This window comes from Pinus tabuliformis, chromosome 7 (assembly GCF_031772625.1).
Source record: "Pinus tabuliformis cultivar Carrire ecotype Pingquan chromosome 7, CPIR1, whole genome shotgun sequence".
Classification (NCBI taxonomy): Eukaryota; Viridiplantae; Streptophyta; class Pinopsida; order Pinales; family Pinaceae; genus Pinus; species Pinus tabuliformis.
In genome coordinates, this window is record NC_142293.1 from 1,525,091,463 (window position 1) to 1,525,113,596 (window position 22,134).

Genomic DNA, 22,134 nt, shown 5'->3' on the forward strand with positions numbered 1-22,134 from the left:
CATTGATTACAACAGTATGGCCCACAGCAGTGATGTGGCCAAGATGATTCATGACATGACTCGATACGACAAAGCTAATATGTTCATGCAACTGGTGGTGTACATGTCGAGCTGTAGTGCTACTGAGTGATGGATGTGCTCTTGGTGTATCATAGCTTCACCTCCGCATGGCAAGGTGTGCAGAGTCCTTGATGGTCTTGGTGTTAGCTTGATGTTGCATGTGCATGTCTCTCCTTTGCTTATACTTTGGCATGCTCCATGTGTTCGTCCATCCGCGAACAAGTCTCCTTGCATGCGATCCTTGTTCATCCCGTTCGTCATCATGCCATGTCTCATCCATGTACATGTATTTGAAATCACTCATGATGAGACGACATCAAATCTAGAAATCTGCTAGTCTACCATAATGCATTGTCTTGTGCTTTCGGATGTAGGTCACTGGGAGAGAGGACAAGGCTCTGAAACTACACAAAGAATATTTCAAGTCAAGATGCGGGCTCTGGGCACTGTCCATGAAAACTACGCAGAGGTCACTGGGAGGCTAAGATGGGAAATCTGTATCGGTAGTGGCTTTCTACGGGATCTGGCTCGGTTGGAGGGAAGATATGCACAATTTTTTCAGGGAGATAGTGCAAGCAGCAGAGGGAGGTTGGTAGTGAAAACTGTGCAATTTCCCTGGTGAACTAGGAGCGGGCTGCTGGGAAAAACTGCACAGAGCTAGGAGGCTAGTCTAGTGGACATCCCTACGTAGTTTCTCATCTGAGAGGGATGTTGCGTAGCTAGGAGACTACTCATGAAAATTGCGCATTTTTCAGGATGAGCAGTAAGTTGGCTGACAGGGTGACTCGCTGGAAAAACTGCATAATTTTTAAGGGTAGTGCAGTGACAGGCAGCGGGTGTCTGTCTGGCATGTCTGCACAGAGCTAGGAGGCTAATCTAGTGGACATCCCTACGTAGTTTCTCATCTGAGAGGGATGTTGCGTAGCTAGGAGACTACTCATGAAAATTGCGCATTTTTCAGGATGAGCAGTAAGTTGGCTGACAGGGTGACTCGCTGGAAAAACTGCACAATTTTTTAGGGTAGTGCAGTGACAGGCAGCGGGTGTCTGTCTGGCATGTCTGCACAATTTTCTTCAGTCAGTGGAAGCGGGCATGCTTGGCAGCATCTGCACAATTTTTTGGAGGAGTGAGCCCCGGGGTCACTACCTTGTCAAACTCTTCGATTGACCAACTGGAGGCTTGGTTGATTTGCTTGTGGGCAACGTAAATTGAGATGGCTTGCTGAGAAACCTTTGTGTTGTTCTGGGTGATAGTCGATTGGGTCGATTCCAGGAATGCACAGTACAAACTGCCTGGGAGGCGACCTCAAGCTCTGTGTAATTTTGGGCAGCAGTACATGTTCATTGAGGGCTGAAACTGCGTAGTGCAACTCAGTGGAGGTCTGGTCGTTGGGATTGGTCCAATCGACATAGCTTCAGCAAAATGACTAAGTGTGTCAATGAGTGACTTCATACATGCATGACCTTGCGAATACACACCCAACATGACTTGATGACAAGACACATCAAACCATCAAGACAACATACGTTCAGTGTGACAGACTGATGGTGCAAGCGACAAGCGCGACACTTGTGATAGATCATTGAACGATCGTGACGACACTTGTGCGACAGTGCATACAACTTCATGTGTGAGTGCGTGGATGTTTACATAGTGAATACAACTTGTACACACGAAGGTGGACTTTGTGCATGGCCAGAACATGACTGCAAGCATCACATTGTGACCAACATGCAAAAAGATGTTCGTTGAACGATCAAGCGAGGAGGGTGCAAAGTCTCAACATGGGCTCACGGGATGAGCCCAAGTGCTTGCAAACTTCAAGGAAAAATCCAAGGAAGGCTCCAAAATTAGATGTAGGCCAAAATTTTGGAGGGTGTTGCAGCCACTACAACACTTGGCGACACACTGGTTGAACTCCACCTTCTCTGTTTTGGTCCATTGACAACACAAGGCCTTGGTCTTTCGGGGAGTATTGAATTGTTGTGCGGGATATTTGGTTTCCCCACTTACCCCATGGATAGACATGGTTCACCTTTCACCAACTCAGTCAAACACAACAACAAGTTTCCGCTTGATCACAGTGTTTCGAAATCGGAAAGGGTAGTTTAGCTCGTGAGTTAAAATTTTTAAGATTATAAGTTTTCATCTCTGGTGTTGGTCCACCGCCAATAGGCCTAGACAGTACCTCGACGATGTCACACAGGAACACATGCATTGATCCACTGCTAATGAGCCTAGTCAGTACCCCGGTGGAGTTGCATGCTTCACCTCTCTGCGTAGGAAGCCTTTCTCTTCTTTTGCATTTGGATTTTAAAAGAGGATTGTGCATAGGAACTTCTTTATTTTTGGGGAGGAAGACGGATCCTGACTTATTGAGAGCAGAAGAGGTTGTTCCTTCAGAGAAGCATGTAAGAGCTCTAACATAGGTTTGCTCGTTTATATTTTCCCCTTCTCCATTTCTACTAGTTGGATGAGATCGAACACACAGAGCAGAAGGCTGAGTATAGGCGTGGGGTTTCCCAGTGTGGACACAGGTTCATGGTTGGACCCAAGCTTCCCTTGCAGACGGCTCATATTTTCCGTCAAGACTTCATTGTCTGAAGGTTATAACCAAGTACAGAGAAGACGGACACAGGATTGGCCAAGTGCTGCAGTGTCACAAGACTCTTTAGAACTCAACTACATACTCATTCAAAAGCCATAACTCAGTAGAGGGCGACACTTGTTTACAAAACCCAAATTATCATGATACTAAGCAAACAAAACAAAATAGTAAGCAAAGTGAAAAAAAACAATAAGCAATAAACAAACTATGTTCATGGCATAGGGCACGGCCCCGACTTACTGAAATAATGTTTGAGATCTTGGCCATTGACATGAAGGTTATCAATCTTCCCGTCAAGTGATTACAGACGGTATGTGCGTGGGCGAAGTTTCTCATGGAAAGTGTACGGATCAATCCATAGGGACTGGAAATTTGTATGCTTGCCTTTGTCTTCATGGGTTTTGTCCCATTTCAACACTAAGTCACCAACATCAAAGATAGTGTTCCCTGCAGACTTCTTGTCGAACCATCTCTTGATACGGTTCTGGTGGGGTGTAAATTTTTCTTTTTCTTTCATCTTTTCTTGCTGGAGTTTGTGAAGTGTATCCATCCTATGCTGAACTAGTAGACAAGGCTTGCCTTGGGATTCTTGAGACAACTGAAGCACAGGAAAGTAGATGTTTGGGGGTAGGATGGATTCTTTACCATAAACCAGGAAGTATGGTGAAGTATTCAGAGAGGGTTTGGATGTTACATGGTCAGCCCATAGAGCATTCGTCAAGGTAGAGTGCCAGTTACATTGCTCAGAGTAAATGGTCTTCTTGATTATGTGGATAAGGTTTTTGTTCGTGGATTCTGCGAGACCATTTCCCTACAGGTAGTAGTTAGATGAGTGTTTCAGCACAATACCATATTGTAATGCAAAATCATAAAGCTTCAAAGATGAAAAGTAAGTTGAATTGTCAAACACAAGTGATACCAGAATGCCAAAGCATGAGATGATGTTCTGTTGGAGGAAGCTGATGACTTCCTGGTCATTCACTTGCTTGAGCGGAACTACTTATGTCCATTGCATGAAGTAATCGGTTGTTGTCAAAATGTAGCGGTGTTTTTTTGATGAATGTGGGAAAATTTCCCCAATGATGTCCAGGTCCCATTGTTGTAACAGTTCAGTCACAAAAACGGGGTGCAGCGGGCTATTGACCTTCGTCTTCTATCGGTGCATCGCTGATAGACCGGGCACTTGCGGGTGTAGGCATGTGCATCCTTGAATAGTGTGGGTCAGTAGAAACTGGTTCGGATAACTTTGGGCGCAATGGTATTTCTCACGAAGTGGCCCCTGGCTGGTCCGTCATGCAGATCATGAAAAACCTTCTCTAAATCATGTGCCTCACACCTGAGAAAAATTATGTTACTATGCTTTCTGTAAAGCACTCTGTGCACCAACTGATAGGATAAATATTTGAGGCGCAGTGCCCTCTTATGTCTCATGGAGAAGTGACAGGGTATGGTGCCATGCTCAAGGTACTGGCGCACATCTTCGTACCAAGGGTTTTCACATGTAGTGGCTGGTGCTCGCTCTACATCATACATCTCAATTTCTTTCTCCCAACCAACAAGCTCTTCTTCTTCCTCCTATGCGTGGACTGCCTCAACTACGAGTTTGCAAAGACCATGACCCTTAACATTGTGAATTGGCTTGATGTCAAGATCATACTCTTGCAATCCAGTCATCCAATTTTCACATCGTTCACCCAACTCTTGCAGTACGAGCAGTGAGCCGACTATTGGGTGAGGCACATAGACTATGGAATGGTTCTTTAGCAAGTAAGGTTTGAAGTGTTTCACCACCTTGTAGACTTCATATTCTTGTTTGTCAACAATGGGGTAGTTGAGTTCAGGTCCCTGCATGCTTGCACTCATGAAGGAGATGGGGCATTCGTCGTTCAACTCATCCTTCTGAGTGAGTACTGCAACAAGCGAGTTGTTGGAGGCGAAGGTGTATAACAATAAATATTTGTTGAAATCCAAGCTATAAAGTGAAAGTGCTTCTGCTATAGCCTGCTTGATATGGGTGAATGCATTATTTTCCCTCTTGCCCCAGCTATAGACTGCATCCTTCTTGATCATATCTTGCATTGGTTTCACTATCTGTGCGTAGTCTGAGATGAACTTCCAGAGGAAGTTTATCTTTCCCAAGAAGGATTGCATTGCTTTCTTGTTGGCTGGGTGAGGGATCTGTGTAATGGTTTAGACCCGGTCCAGATCCACCTTGATCCCGCTTCTGGCAATGATGTGTCCAAGGAGGTTCCCCTCAGACACTGCAAATACGCTCTTTTTGGGATTCAAGGAAATCCCATATTTCCAGCATTGCTCAAATATTTTCTTCAGATGGCGTATGTGGTCTAACCGTTTTCTGGAAAACATAGTCACATCATCAAGGTACACCACTATGCTCTGTTTGATGAGTATGCGGAAGGCGATGTCCATGGGTGCTGAAAGGTTGTGCCTACATTCACAAGCCTAAATGGCATTCGTCTATATGCGAACGTACCCCACTTGGTACAAAAGTTAGTTTTGAGTCGATTAGGCTCCGCTACTAGAATCTGATTATATCCTGAAAACCCGTCAGGTAAGGAAAACATCTCTACCCCAGATACTGTCTATAAAATATGTTGCATAGATGGCACAGGGTATTTGTATTTGTCTGAGGCACGATTCAAGTTTCGGAAATCAACGCACAAGCGGATTTCCCCGGACTTCTTACGTACAAGAATAAGGTTGGAAACCCAAGTAGAATGACGAACTTTGTATATGATCTATGCATCCAACAGCTTGGTCAACTCTTTTTGTATGAGGGGTTCAAGTGATGGATGTACTTTCCTCAACTTCTGCTGAAATGGCTTGACCCCTTCTTTGATTGGGATGACATGTTGGATTATTCACGTGTCGTATGTTTTCAGATCATCATATGTCCATGCGAACACATCCCTGTACTGTTTGAACAAGCGGACAAAGGCTTGCCACTCTTGCTGCGTGCAACACGTACCGAGATTGACGAACTTCAGATCTTGTTATGTCCCCAAGTTTATCTGTTCGTGCATCATGGTGGAGCTATGGGTTTTTCTGTTCCTTGGCCCCTGAAAGCAGTTCTGCAAGTCATAGAGATTTTCCAAAGATACCACACCCTTAGGGATGAGGTTTCCTTTCTTGTCATCAGCCCCAGCTTGTAGAGACTACTCATGCTTGTCTTTGTCAATCGTTGCGTCTTTGAAGACATCATTTTTGGCCACGAAATGCAGTATTTGTTGATCATTGTAGAAAACACGTAAATTAGTTATGTTATCAGGGATAGGAGGCTTATATAAAATTTCAATAGTCCCCCGATCGGGATGCGGGTCATCGTCAATCAGGCCATCCTGGGTGTAGCCATGCATAGTACCCTGGCACTAATTACCGTCATCCCCCACATGCAAAAGGCAGGGGGTGCAGTGTCCTTCGGCATGATTGCTTGTTGGGAAAGTGGGCAAGGTGGTGGGATAGGAAACAAGGCAGGGTGGTGGAGTAGGCAAGGTCATTCGATGTGAAATGCATGAGTGAAAGGTTGTGGAGAAGGGTGGCGACACAAAGTAGAGGAAGGTCGACGGAACGGGAGGAACCTTGGTCGTGGACGGATGCCTGTAGAAACTGGGTATGTAATTTGGCTTTGCCTCATCATTGAATCTATGTTTTGGGTGGGGGTTTTGTTGGGGGGAAAGGAGGGGAAAGAGCCTGAAACTATGGGGAATTTAATGCTGCTGGTGGAAATGGGGGTGGCAATTACTTGCCATGGTCTGGTTCAGTGTATATACTTTCTCCCAAATGGGTCAAAAACGTGGTTGCGCGGGGGGGGGAACAGGTTGCAAGGCTATGAGGTTCTGCGCTTTGTAATTAAGGCCGGGGGGAAACCGAATAGAGGCACCCCATTTCAAGAGGAGTTGGGGGAAACTGAATAGAGGCACCACATTTCAAGAGGGGCTGGGGGCTGTAGAGGGAGGCAAGGAGAAGCTGATGGCAGGGGGATGGGGTTGCAACCAAGACAGTAGTCTGCAAAGAAACCGCTGGGATAGCTGGAACCTGCATGGGATTGATGGCAAGGCCAAGAATCCTGAGTGGAAAACTAGCTGGAGGGACCTGAGAGGCAAAGCCATTTCTCTTTGGGCCGAGGGAGCAAGGATATGGAACCACCACAAGCGTATTGCTAGATTCAAGGAGGGCTTGTGGGCTCGGCTTGAGACGGAGCGGGATGACCTGCATACAATCCATAGTAAGGGGGAAGGGAACAATGGCGGGCCTCGGGGTAAGAGTCAGAGACCTCCCCTCTGGGATCTGCGGGCTTTGGCCCATCCCTGCACATACGCGGTGAGAAATGGAGGAGAGGAAAAACATGCTCGGGCAAGGTGGTGTGTTAAGAAAATTCTAAATTTGAGTCTAACTTTTTCTGGGTGTCAACAATGTTCAGCCAAACAAGTCATGGGCCGAGCTTTGAGAGGGCATGGGTGCAGCAGGAGAGGCCCGGCCCCCCGGATAGATAAGGGGCCGAGCACATTAGAAATTCGCAGGTGGCAGAAATTAGTAGATCATCTCATCGCTAAAGCAACAACGACTTACCGTGAAGGGACATATGATAGCATTCAAAAATTGATGGAAGAATGGGAAGAGTAGGTAAAGCAAGAAAGCGAGGTAGAGGAAGAGATGGATAACTGGAGGACTCTTGTTTCAGATCTAGGGAACACTCGAGGGAGAATCGCACAGTCCAAGCAAATGCTTTACCTGTACTGGTTAATGAAGAGTTTACTCGGCAAGGCGATGGAGTAGATATCTGTGGGTATGGCAATGACAGTCCAGGGATTGCCGAATTACAAGAAGGACATGGAGAAAATTCTCTTCCAATTGCACAAACAAGATATCAGGATGGATAGAATTGACCGCCACATCCCTTGCATTCTGGAGTTGTATGGTATGCTAGGGGCTACTGCTGAAGATCCTGCCCCCGTCGCATCTACCTCAGTGGAATAGAAGGACTAGACTCCTCCCATGCATAATTTTGGTCTATGTGGTTAGATTTTAATTTTTATGTTGCAAATGTCAGTTTTTACAGTTATGTAGTGTCTCGACATGAGATAGAGACGTATCTAGCCTGGCTAGAAAGACTGAAACAAATCTGTTTTTGGATTGCTTATAACGTTGGCCGGTGGCCAACAGACTTGGTTTCCCCTCGGGGCAAGTTGAGTCCACTTGGTTAATTTGTGTGGTGTAAACTTGTTTATTATATAATAGAAAATGGAATGGACCTGCCAAGCTTAACAAAAATAAAAAAGTCAATTGTAAATCTATCCCTAAGCGGTGACATCCTAGAAGTTGTGTTTTCTAAAGCATTGGCAGTTGCATTACATGTTCTTGGGACAACAGTGATATTAAATGTTTGGAAGTTAGAGATCCGTTGCCATACCTTTTGTTGGTAACTTTTGAGATGAGGTGATAAACAAATTATGGCGTTACGTACCTGTTGTACCACTATTTCTGAATCACCTACCACTTTGAGCGCAACAACGTTGAGGCTAATGGATTTTTGCAAGCCCAACACGAGTGCTTCGTATTCAACAATATTCTTTGTGCACTCGAACTCCAAGCAGCTCGAGATCAAATTTTTCTTGTGTTTTGGGTCGATCAAGGGACACCCGGCTCCATAGCCATCCCGTGTCTTTGATCTTTCAAAGTACATGGTCCACAATTCATCTGTACACTAATCGTTCAATGCGCTTGTACTACTACTATTGTTGTTACTGCTACTGCTACAACTACTGCTTCTAGTGTTACAATGTGTAGTACAAGTTTCATTTCCATCAGTTGGGCAAGGAAAGAGATCCAACTGCATGTTTGGTGGGGCTAGAGCTGGTTGTGTGAGATAACACCCCAACGTTGTTTCCAAGAGGCAGTTGTCGAACATGAGCTCTGCAAAGGCCAACGCTTCGTTCTCACCATTGATGGGAGTGATGTTATGCATCATGTATCTCTCAGACAACACTTAGATTTGATTGCTTTTGCTCTGATACGGAAGCCAAAAGTGGGACCAGTCTATATCAAAGTATTCATTCAACTTGCTAGACCAGTCTCTACTGAGTAGTAAGCCATATGCTTCTGGTATGTCCACAATAAAAATGTTTATGCACTGGTGAACTTGGCCATCATGAGATATTCGGATGATCACATCCCGAAGTTCACCAATGGCTGGTACGCATGTCCTATCGAGTTGGATGATCTGCATAGATGTCTTGCTCCATTGCGCATTCATCTTCCTATCAATGGAGAGCGGCATGATGTTGGCTGATGTGCCAAAATCAACCAAACAGTTGTGAACTTTGCAATTAAAGATTTTGAATGAAAGCAAGAATGGAGGGAAAACAAAGTTTTCTTCTTCCATCCAGAGTGTGTTGAGCACAATTGTGAGTGAATCGGGAGATGTGCTTACTCCCTTACTAGTAGAGGTTGCGTTGTCTGCAAATGTTTGCCCCAGTGCGCATAGTAGACTATCTCGTTGACTCTGAATCTTAGCCAACTCGAACAAACTGACATTTGCACGAGTTTTCTTCATGTCTTCCACAATATTGTAGTCAATATCGGGTAGACTCACCAGATATTCGGGGTCATATTGGTGCTTGTACTGTTCAACGGAGTGTTTTGCAATTTGCTACTCATGGACGTACTCTTGTTCATCACTGTCTTCCTGGGCTTGCTTTGTGTTTTCTGCTTTTGGATGGCTGGTGGATCAACCTTTCTCAACAGTTCAAGCTTTTCTCACATTTCCCAAAATGTAGGGGGATCCCCTTGACTTTTGAGATTGTATTGACCACTTTTCTTTTGGGGATGCTTCTCCGTGTTTGATTTATGCGCTGCTTGCGAGCACTGATACATATTTATTACCTGCCCAGTGTTGGTTTCCTCATCAGGTGTGACATCTTCGTCATTGTCTATGTCTCTCAGCTGGCAATGCGTACTACTCACTAGTTTAGTGCGTGGTTGCATACTGAGCCTGCAACTTGTTTCCATTCCGTACAAGACCCTTCCGAGTGATTGTCTTCATGGAAAGAGGAAAATTCATTATTCGCGCATCGTTCTAAGTGGAACACTGAACTAGAGCTCAACGCAGTTTTAGCCGGGAGGATATTGTTGCCTGATGACATGCTTCCTTTCTGTTGCTTGGGCGGTCGACTGCTCGTAGATGTGTCAGCCGTTCGTTGTTTGAGCTCAGACACTTCTGTCGTCAAGTTCTTGACAAGATGATTAAGGGTTTCAATATCACTTGATTCCTTGTCTTTACCCTTGCTCGTCGCAGCCTAAAGCTTCCTTCTTGTGTCTCTGGAGTCCTTCGCTGGTTCATCATCCTTGATGACTCTAATTGCGTGCAGGTCCTTCTCTGCAATGATTTCCTCTTTGCAGTTTTCTAGTAATGTTGGTTTCGCAGCTCGCTTGACGAACTGTGCAATGCTGGTTGGCAGTGTGGATGTGTAGTAATCGATAGTGATGGAGTCATGAGATTTTGTGTCTGCTGCAAACTTGTTCAATATGCACAAAAACCTCTGATTAAAATCTTTTACCTTTTCTTTTGCCTCCATCTTTAGGCTGCCCAACTCTTTGAGCAACATGGCTGGGGTCTTGTCATCAACAATTTTTTCCAGAAACATGCATTTGAACATACCCCAGTTATGGATGGAGTTGACAGGAAGGTTGTGATACCATACTACTGCACAGTCATCCAAGGAACATGGGAATAGTCTGCATGCAACATCATCGTATCGTACCTTGAGTGTCTGCAGCTATATGTAGAAGTTTTCCAAGTGATCTTCTGCCTTTACTGCTCTTTGAGGGTCATACTTTGTGAGCATTCTCTCTAAACGCTTTGGCATCCTGTGTAAAGCACCCAAGAGAGCCAATGGTCCCTGAATCATCCATTCCAAGTTTTGGTCAGCCATGTCTTCTTCTTCTTTGTCCTCCTCCTCTTCTTCAGAATCTGGCAGTTCTAGCTCTGAGTTTGTTGGTTCATCTTTGCCTCTACCTCCTCCGTTGCCTTCCCCTCCACCTCATGTATCAGAATCTGAGCCCAAAATCATGAGGGTGTCTCATTCTCCCAGTTGGAAGACTGGAGGTTCCTCTCTGTTCTCAACAGCTTTTGTCAGACCTTCGAGTGTGGCAAGAACTTCTTCTTCCACTGATGATATAACAACTCCTTTGGGAGTGGTCTTGGGCTTTCTTGATGCATATGAAAGATCTTGTATTCCTGGGATCGTTTCAACTGCTTTCTTGAACTGATGGTGATGGGACAGATAGAGCGAAGGTGTTGATATGAAATTTTGTGTTCATGTCTAGGAGGTGAGGAGTAACCAACTTCAAAGTTGTGCGTGGGTGAGAGGGAGTGCGAGTAACTGCCTTGACCAGATGATTGATGAGTGGGGGTGAGAGGACATTCATCAATAAACAAATGACAACCCTCCTTCTAGTGCCAGAAATGTTGAAGGTTCTGGACCTGCCAACCTTCAGGGGATCTCCCCGGTATTAAATCCCAACTAGACCTCACACCGTTTGGTGTAGGAGTCCCATTTGGTATGATGGCCCAGTTGCCATTATCTTAAAGGTTTGCCTTAGCTCTTGTTTGTCAGAACATGAGAGTGGTCTGCGTTGCCTTCGAACAATGAGGTTTGCATGCCTGGTGAATGCTTAGTGTTACTTGTGTCAAGGTTCTTTCACCGCAGAGGGAGATGGTAGGAGTGAGTCTCAAGTCGAAAGGGAAAAGTCCCAACTCTATCGGAGACACACAACACAATAGGACATGCGCATCTTCTAGTGGAGTAATCCACGCGGATGCGCCAGTCACAAACACACAGTGAACGGATAGCACGTGCAACACCCAGCGGAGTAGTCCACACGAGTGCAATGGTCATTATAACAAGTTTATGGGAATGGTTTTGTTGAGTGTTCGCCGGGATAGCCCACATGGATAAGACAATGTTAACAACTTATACAACACATTTTCATAAGCATATTTATTAGAACAATCGAAATAGTTCAACTGTTTGAACACAGGTTAAAGCAACATGCATTACAAGTGTCCAAATAATAGTCTTACAAACAAATACAATACATGTGTGAAAACGTGTTGGCATGTTATCAGGCTTCTAAATTAAGCAAAAGTTCCAAGACACATCGGTACACCATACATCACTAACCTCGATAGCGGGGCGTTGGAGCCATTGCTCGCTCCTCAAAGAAAAGACTACAAAATCTTAAGGCTATGTGGGAGGAGGCAAGGTGAAAAAGTCCTTTACATGTACAAATGAGGGGTATTTATAACCAAGGGTAAAAATGGCCCTTGTGAATGTTCGACTTTCTTCATGATTGTTTGACTTACATGACTCTTCAGATTTACATGTGGGTCTCTTGGACTTCCATGTTACATTACATTGATTACAATAGCATGGCCCACAATAGTGATGTGGCCGAGATGACTCATGACATGACTCAACACGACAAAGCTAGTCTGTTCATGCTGTTGGTGGTGTGCATGTCGAGCTGCAGTGTTGTTGAGTGATGGATGTGCTCTTGGTGTATCATAGCTTCACCTCCGCATGGCAATATGTGCAGAGTCCTCGATGGTCTTGGTGTTCACTTGATGTTGCACGTGCATGTATCTCCTTCGCTTGTACTTTGGCATGATCCATGTGTTTGTTCGCGAACGAGTCTCCTTGCATGTGCTCCTTTTTCATCCCGTTCGTCATCATGCCATGTCTCATCGATGTACCTGTATCTGTAATCACTCATGACGAGATGACATCAAATCCAGAAATATCCTAGTCTATAATGATGCATTATATTTCACTTTCGAATGCAGGTGACCAAGAGAGAGGACAAGGCTCTGAAACTGTGCAAGGCAGATTTCAAGGCGATATGTGGGCTCTGAGCACTGTCCATGAAAATTGCGCAAAGGTCACTGGGAAGTTGATATGGGAAATCCGGGTCGGAAGTCACTCTTTATGGGATCTGGCTCGGCTGGAGGGAAAATTTGCACAATTCTTTCAGGGAGACAAAGCGGGTAGCAGAGAGAGGTTGGCAGTGAAAACTGCGCAATTTCTTCGGGGAGCTAGCAGCGGGAGGTTACTGGCAAAAACTACGCAGAGGTGGGAGGCTAGCCTGCTGGACATGCCTGCACAGTTTTTGAGTTGAACGGGATGTCGGGCAGTTGAGAGACTGCTCATCCTGAACATTATGCAGTTTTGAGGATGAGCAGCAGGCTGACTGACAGGGTGACTTGCTGGAAAAATTGCGCAATTTTTTAGGGCAGTGCATTGACAGGAAGCAGGTGTCTGTCAGGCATGTCTGCGCAGTTTTCTTCAATCAACAGAAGCAGGCATTCTTGGCAGATTCTGCACAATTTTTTGGAGGAGTGAGGCTTGGGGTCATTGCCCGGTCAACTCTCCAGTTGACCAGCTAGAGGCTTGGTTGATTTGTTTGTGGGTAGCGCAGACTGAGATGGCTTGCTGAGAAACTTATACGATGTTATGGGTGAAAATCAGTCAAGTTGATTCCAGGATTGCGCAGTGCAGACTACCTCAGAGGCGGCCTCAAGCTTTGTGCAATTCTGGGCAGAAGTACATGTTCAATGAGGGCTGAAATTGTGCAGTGCAACTCAACGAAGGTCCGGTTGTTGGGGTTGGTCCGATCGACATAGCTTCAGCAAAATGAATAAGTGTGTGAACAAGTGACTTCGTACATGCATGACCTTGGGTACAAACACTCAACATGACATGACAAAAAGATACCTCAAACCATCAAGACAACACACACTTAGTGTGACGGGCTGACAGTACGAGCGATAAGTGCGACACTTGTGATAGATTGTTGAATGAATGTGATGACACTTGTGCGATAGTGCATACAACTTCATGTGTGAGTGCGATGGATGTTTACATAGAGAATACAACTTGTACACATGAAGGCGGACTTTATGCATGGCTAGAACATGACTGCAAGCATGACATTGTGACCAACATGCAAAAAGATGTCCGATGAACAGTCAAGCAAGGAGGGTGCAAAGACTCAACATGGGCTCATAGGATGAGCCCAAGTGCTTGCAAACACCAAAGAAAAATCCAAGGAAGGCTTTGAAATTGGATGTAGGCCAAAATTGTGGAGTGTGTTGCAGCTGCTACAACACTTTGCGACACACTGGTTGAACTCGAGGTTCCCTATTTTCGTCCATTGACAACCCAGGGCCTTGGTCTTTTGGGGAGTATTGAATCATTGTGCAGGTTACTTCGCTTCCCCACTTACCCCATGGATAGACATGGTTCACCTTTCATCAACTTAGTAAAAAAAACAACAAGTTTTCGCTTGATCACAATGTTTCAAAATTGGGAAGGGTAGTTTGGCTCGCAAGTTAAAATTTTTCAGAGTATAAGTTTTCATCTCTGGTGTTGCTCTGCTACCAATAGGCCTGGACAGTACCACGTAGAGTCACGCAGGAACAGATGCATTGCTCCACTACCAGAAAACCTGGTCAGTACCCCGGTGGAGTTGCATGCTTCACCTCTCTGCGCAGGAAGCCTTTCTCTTATTTCACTTTTGTATTTTAAAAGAGGACTGTGCATAAGCACTTATTTATTTTTTGGGCAGAAGAGGGATCTTGACTTATTGAGAGTAGAAGAGGTTGTTCCTTTAGATAAGCATGTAAGAGCTCTAACATAGGTTTTCTTGTTTAGATTTTCCCCTTCTCCGTTTTTATTAGTTGGATGAGTTTGAACACACAAAGCAGAAGGTTAAGTATAGGCGTGGGGTTTCCCAGTGTGGACATAGGTTCATGGTTGGACCCAAGCTTCCCTTGCAGACGGCTCATATTTTCCATCAAGACTTCATCAGCCAAAGGTTATAACCAAGTACAAAGAAGATGGACACATGACTCGCCAAGTGCTACAGTATCACAAGACTCTTATATCTCAGCCACATACTCATTCAAAAGCCAGAACTCAGTAGAGGGAAACACTTGTTTACAAAACCAAAAATAGCATGATACTAAGAAAACGAAACAAAAATAGTAAGCAAATAAAAAAAAACAACAAGCATTAAACAAACTATGTAAATGGCGTGGGGCACAGCCCCGACTTACTGAAAGTAATGTTTGAGATCTTGGTCATTGACAGGAAGGTTGTTAATCTTCCGGTCAAGTGATTGCAGACAGTATGTGTGTGGGCCCAGTTTATCGTGGACAGCGTATGGACCAATCCACAGGGACTGGAACTTCGTATGCTTTTCTTTGTCTTCATGGGGTTTGTCCCATTTCAAGACTAAGTCACCAACATCAAAGTTAGAGTTCCATGAAGACTTCTTGTTGAACCATCTCTTGATACGGTTCTAGTGGAGTGTAATTTTTTCTTTTGCTTTCATCCTTTCTTCCTGTATCTTTTGAAGTCTATACATCCTACCCTAAATAAGCAGACAAGTCTTGCCTTAGGATTCTTGAGACAACTGAAGCGCAAGCAAGTAGATGTTTGGGGGTAGGAAGGCTTCTTTACCATAAACAAAGAAGTATGGCGAAATATTCAGAGAGGGTTTGGGTGTTACGCGGTCAGCGCATAGAGCATTCGTCAAGGCAGAGTGTCAATTACGTTGCTCAGAGTAAACAATCTTCTTGATTATGCGGATAAGGTTTTTGTTCGTGGATTCTGTGAGACCATTTCCCTATGGGTAGTAGTTAGATGAGTGTTTCAACACAATACCATATTGCAATGCAAAATCATAAAGCTTCAAAGATGAAAAGTAAGTTGCATTGTCAAACACAAGTGATACCGGAATGCCAAAGCGTGAGATGATGTTTTGTTGGAGGAAGTTGATGACTTCTTGGTCATTCACTTGCTTGAGCGGAACTGCTTTTGTCCACTGCGTGAAGTAATAAGTTGCTGTCAAAATGTAGTAGTGTTGTTTTGACGAATGTGGGAAAATTTCCCCAATGATGTCCAAGCCCCATTGTTGGAATGGTTCAGTCACTGCAATAGGGTGCAGTGGGGCTGCTAACCTTCGTGTTCTATTGGTGCATCGTTGACAGACTAAGCACTTGCGGGCATAGGGGTGTGCATCCTTGAACAGTGTGGGCCAGTAAAAACCGACTCGCATAAATTTGTGTGTAGTGGTATTTCCTGCGAAGTGGCCCCCGGCTGGTCCGTCATGCAGATCATGCAAAACTTTCTCTAGATCATGTGCCTCCAGGCCCCTGGGCAAAATTACTTTACTATGCTTTCTGTAAAGCAATCCATGCACCAGCTGGTAGGATAAATCTTTGAGGTGTTGTGCCCTCTTTTGTCTCATGGAGAATTGAGAGGGTATGGTGTCATGGTCAAGGTATTGGCACACATCTTCATACCAAGAGTTTCCACATGCAGTGGGTGGTGCTCGCTCTACATCATACATCTAGAGATCATGACCCTTGACAGTGTGAACTGGATTGATGTCAAGCTCATACTCTTGCAAGCCTGTCATCCAGTTTGCACGTCGTTCACCTAGCTCTTGATGTACGAGCAGTGAGAGGACTCTTGGGTGACGTACATAGACTATGCAATGGTTCTTCAACAACTAGGGTTTGAAATGTTTCACCGCATTGTATACTGTATATTCTTGTTTGTCAATGGCAGGGTAGTTGAGTTCGAGTCCCTGCATGCTTTCGATCATGAAGGATATGGGACATTTGTCATTCAGCTCATCCTTCTGAGTGAGTACTGTAGCAAGCAAGTTGTCAGAGGCGAAGGTGTATAACAAGAAATAGTTTTTGAAATCTAGGCTATAAATGTCATGCGCTTCTGCTATAGCCTGCTTGATATAGGTGAATGCATTATTTTCCCTCTTTCCCCAGCTGAACACTGCATCCTTCTTGGTCATATCTTACATTGGTTTCACTATCTACGCGTAGTCTGAGATGAACTTCAGGAGGAATTTTATCTTTCCAAAGAAGGATTGCATTGCGTTCTTGTTGGCTAGGCGAGGGATCTATGTAATGGTCTAGACCCAGTCTGGATCCACCTTGATCCTGCTTCTGGCAATGATGTGTCCACAGAGGTTCCCCTAAGACACTGCAAATACACTCTTTTTGGGATTCAAGGAAATCCCGTATTTCCGACATCGCTCAAATATTTTCTTCAGATGGCGTATGTGGTATGACCGTTTTCTAGAAAACATAGTCAAGTCATTAAGGTACACCACTACGCTCTGTCCGATGAGTCTGTGGAAGGCAATGTCCATGGTGCGCTAAAAGGTTGTGCCTGCATTCACAAGCCCAAATGGAATTCGTCTGTATACAAACATAACCCACTTTGTACAGAAGGTAGTTTTGAGTCGATCAAGTTCCGCTACTAGGACGTGATTATATCCTTAAAAACCCGTCAAGTAAGGAAAACATCTTTGCCCCAGATACTGTTTGTAAAATATGCTCCATAGACGGCATGGAGTAATTGTCTTTGTCCGAGGTGTGGTTGAAATTTCGTAAATCAATGCACAAGCAAATTTCCCTGGACTTCTTACGTAGAAGAACAAGGTTGGAAACCCATGTGGAATGACAAACTCTGTATATGATACATGCGTCCAACAATAAGTTCATCTCTTTCTCAATGAGGGGTTCAAGTGACCAATGTACTTTCCTTAGCTTCTGTTGAAATGACTTGACCCCTTCTTTGATTGGGATGACATGTTGGATTATTCGGGTGTCGTATGTTTTCATATCATCATATGTCCACGAAAACACACCCTGGTACTGTTTGAACAAGTGAACAAAGGATTGTCGCTATTGCTGCGTGCAACATGTACCGAGATTGACGAACTTCAGATCTTGTTTTGTTCCCAAGTTTATATGTTGGTGCATCATGGTGGAGCTATGGGTTTTGCTTCCTTGGCCCCTAAAAGCGGTTCTGCAAGTCATAAAGCTTTTCCAAAGATACCACACCCTTGGGGATGAGGTTGCCTTTCTTTTCATCAGCCCCAGCTTGTAGAGAATGCTCATGCTCGTCTTCATTAATCGTTGTGTCTTTGAAGACATCATCGTTGGCCATGAAATGTAGTATCTGTTGATCATTGTCAAAAACACATAAATTATTTTATGTTATCATGGATAGAAGGCTTACATAAAAATTCAATAGTAAATCTATCTCTAAGAGGTGACATCCTAGAAGCTACGTTTGCTAAAGCATTGGAAATTTCATTACGTGTTCTTGGCACAACAATGATATTAAATGCTTGGAAATTAGAGATTAGTCGCCATACCTCTTGTTGGTAACTTTTGAGATGAGGTGATAGACAATGTATGGTGTTACGTACCTATCATATCACTATTTCTGAATCACCTACCACTTTGAGCACAACAATGTTGAGTCTAATGGATTTTTGTAAGCCCAACACGAGTGCTTCGTATTCAGCAATATTGTTTGTTCACTAGAACTCCAAGGAGCTCAAAATAAAATGTTTCCTGTGTTTTGGGTCGATCAAGAGACACCTGACTCGAGAGCCATACTGTGTCTTTGATCCGTCAAAGTACATGGTCCACAACTCATCTATACACGGACCATTCGATGTGCTTGTACTAATGCTACTGCTACTAGTGTTACAATGCGCTGTACAAGTTTCATTTCCATGAGTTGGGCAAGGAAGGAGACCCAAATACATGTCTGGTGGGGTTAGAGCTGGCTGTTCAAGATAACACTCCAGCATTGTTTCCAAGAGGCAGTTGTCGAACATGAGCTCTATGAAGGCCAACACTTCGTTCTCACCATTGATGGGAGTGATGTTATGCCTCGTGTATCTCTCGGATAACACCAAGATTTGATTTATTTTTCTCTGATACGAAAGCCAGTTCTCACCATTGATGGGAGTGATGTTATGCCTCATGTATCTCTCAGATAACACCAAGATTTGATTGCTTTTGCTCTGATACGGAAGCCACAAGTGGAAACAACCTGTAGAAAAGTATCCATTCAACTTGCTAGACTAGTGTATGATGAGTAGTAAGCCATATGTTTCCAGTATGTCCAAAACAACAATGTTAATGCACTGATGAACTCGGTCGTCATGAGACAGTCAGATGATCACATTGCGATGTTCACTAATGGCTAGTACGCATGTCCTATCGAGTCGGATGACTTGCACAAATGTCTTGCTCCATTGCACATTGATCTTCTTGGCAATGTAGAGCGGCATGATGTTGGATGATGCGCCAGAATCAACCAAACATTTATGAACATTGCTGTTAAACATTTCAAATGAAAGCAAGAATGGAGGGAAAACAGAGTTTGCTTCTACCATTTAGAGTGCGTTGAGCATAGTTGTGAGTGAATCAGGAAATGTGCTTGCTCCCTTGTTGGTAGAGGCTGCGCTGTCTACAGATGTTTTCCCCAGTGTGCGTAGCAGCATATCCCGTTGACTCTGAATCTTAGCAAACTCGAACAAACTCATGTTTGCACGAGTTTTCTTCATGTCTTCTGCAATGTTGTAGCCAAGAGCAGGTAGACTCACTAAGACATCTGGGGTCAAACTTGTGCTTTTATTGTTCGACGGAGTGTTTTGCAGTTTGCTGCTCATGGATGTACTCTTGTCCACCGCTGTCTTCCCAAGCTTGCTTTGTGTTTTATGCTTTTGGAAGGCTGGTGTATCAACCTTCCTCAACAGTTCAAGCTTTTATCGCATTTCCCCAAATGTAGGGGGAGCCACTTGACTTCTGAGATTGTATCAACCAATTTGGTTTTGGGGCTTCTTCTTGGTGTTTTCTTTTTGCGCTGCTTACGACACTGATGCATATTGATTACCTGCCCAGTGTTGGGTTCCTCATCAGGTGCGGCATCTTCGTCGTCATCTATGTCTCTTAGCCAACAATGCGTACTGCTCACTAGTTTAGTGCGTGGTTGCATACTGAGCCTGCAACTCATTTCCATTTCGAACAAGACCCTTTTGGGTGATCGTCTTCATGGAAAGAGAAAAATTCATTATTCACGCATTGTTCTAAGTGGAACACTGAACTGGAGCTCAACGCAGTTTTAACCGAGAAGAGATTGCTGCCTGATGACATGCTTCCTTTCTGTTGTCTGGGCGGCCAACTGCTCGCAGATGTGTCGACCGTTCGTTGTTTGATCTCAGACACTTATGTCGTCAAGTTCTTGACAAGACGAGTAAGGGTTTCAATATCACTTGCTTCCTTGTCTTTACCCTTGCTTGCCGCAACCTGGGGCTTCCTTCTCGTGTCTTTAGAGTCCTTCACTGGTTCATCATCCTTGATGACTCTAATCGCGTGCAGGTCCTTCTCTACAATGATTGCCTCTTTGCATTTTTCTAGTAATGTTGGTTTCACAGCTCGCTTGATGAATTGTGCAATGCTGATTGGTAGTGCAGACATGTAGTAATCGACAGTGATAGGGTGATGAGATTTCGTGTCCGCTGCAAACTTGTTCAATATGCGCAAAAACCTCTGATTAAAATATTTTACCTTTTCTTTCGCCTCCATCTATAGGATGCCCAACTCTTTGAGCAACATGGTCGTGGTCTTGTCATCAACAAATTTTTCCAGAAACATGTGTTTTAACATACCCGAGTTATGGATGGAGTTTACAAGAAGGCTATGATACCATACTCCTGCATGACCATACAAGGTACATGGGAACATTCTACATGAAACGTCGTCGTACCGTACCTCGAGTGTCTGCAAATGTAAGTGGAAGTTGTCCAAGTGATCTTCTGCCTTCACTGCTCTATCAAGGTCATACTTTGTAAGCATTCTCTCCGAACGCTTTAGCATCCTTTGCAAAGCATTCAGGAGAGCCAATGGTCCCTCAGTCATCCATTCCAAGTTTTGGTCAGCCATGTCTTCTTCTTCTTCGTCCTTCTCCTCTTCTTCAGAATATGACTATTCTGGCTCTAAGTATGTTGGTTCATCTCTGCCTCCACCTCCTTTGTTGCCTTCCCCTCTACCTCCTGTACTGGAATCTGAGCCCAAGATCACGAGCGTGTCTCATTCTCCCTGTCGGAAGACTGGAGGTTCCTCTTCGTTCTCAATAGATTCTGCCAGACCTTCGAGAGTGGCAAGAACTGCTTCTTCCACTGATGATACAACAACTCCTGTGGGAGTGGTCTTTGGATTTCTTGATGCGTATGGAAGATCTTGTATTCTTGGGATTAGTCTGACTGCTTTCACGAACTGACAGGTGATGGGACAGACATAGTGAAGGTGCTGATACGAAATTTCGTGTTCATGTCTGGGAGGTGAGGAGTAACCAACTTCAAAGTTACGTGTAGGTGAGAGGGAGTGCGAGTTACTGCCTTGACCAGATGATTGATGAGTGGGGGTGAGAGGACATTCAACCATAAACAACTAGCGGCCCTCCTTCTAGCACCAGAAATGTTGACGGTGCTGGACCCGCCAACATTCAGGGGATCTCCCCAGTATGAAGTCCCAACTAGACCTCACACCATTTGGTGTAGGAGTCCCATCCAGTATGATGGCCCAGTTTCCATTATCTTAAAGGTTTGCCTTAGCTCTTTCTTGTCAGCACATGAGAGTGGTCTGCTTTGTCTTCAAACAATGAGGTTCATGTGCCTGGTGAGTGCTTAGTGTTACTTGTGTCAAGGTTCTTTCACCACAGAGGGAGAGGGTGGAAGTGAGTCTCAAGTCGAAAGGGAATAGTCCCAACTCTATCAGAGACACACAACACAACAAGACATGTGCAACTTCCGGCGAAGTAGTCCACATGGATGCGACAGTCACAAACACACAGTGAACGGATAACACGTACAACACCCAGCGGAGTAGTCCACACGAGTGCAACGGTCATTATAACAAGTTTATGGGAATGGTTCTGTCGAGTGTCCGACGGGATAGCCCACACGGGTGAGACACCATTAACAACTTATACAACACATTTTCATAAGCATATGTATTAGAACAACCAAAATAGTTCAATGTTTTAACACAGGTTAAAACAACATGCATTACAAGTGTCCAAAGAATAGTCTTACAAACAAATATAATACATGTGTGAAAATGTGTTGGCCTGTTATCAGGCTTCTGAATTAAGCGAAAGTTCCAAGACACATCGGTACACCATACATCACTAACCCCGATAGCGGGGCATTGGAGCCACTGCTCACTCCTCAAAGAAAAGACTACAAACTCTCAAGGCTATGTGGGAGGAGCTAAGGTGAAAAAGTCCTTTGCATGTACAAATGAGGGGTATATATATCCAAGGGTAAAACTAGCCCTTGTGACTGTTCGACTTCCCTCATGACTGTTTGATGTACATGACTCTTCAACATTACATGACTTTTCAGATTTACATGCGGGTCTCTTGGACTTCCATGTTACATTACATTGATTACAACAGTATGGCCCACAATAGTGATGTGGCCGAGATGACTCATGACATGACTCGACACGACAAAGCTGGTATGTTCATGCTGCTGGTGGTGTGCATGTC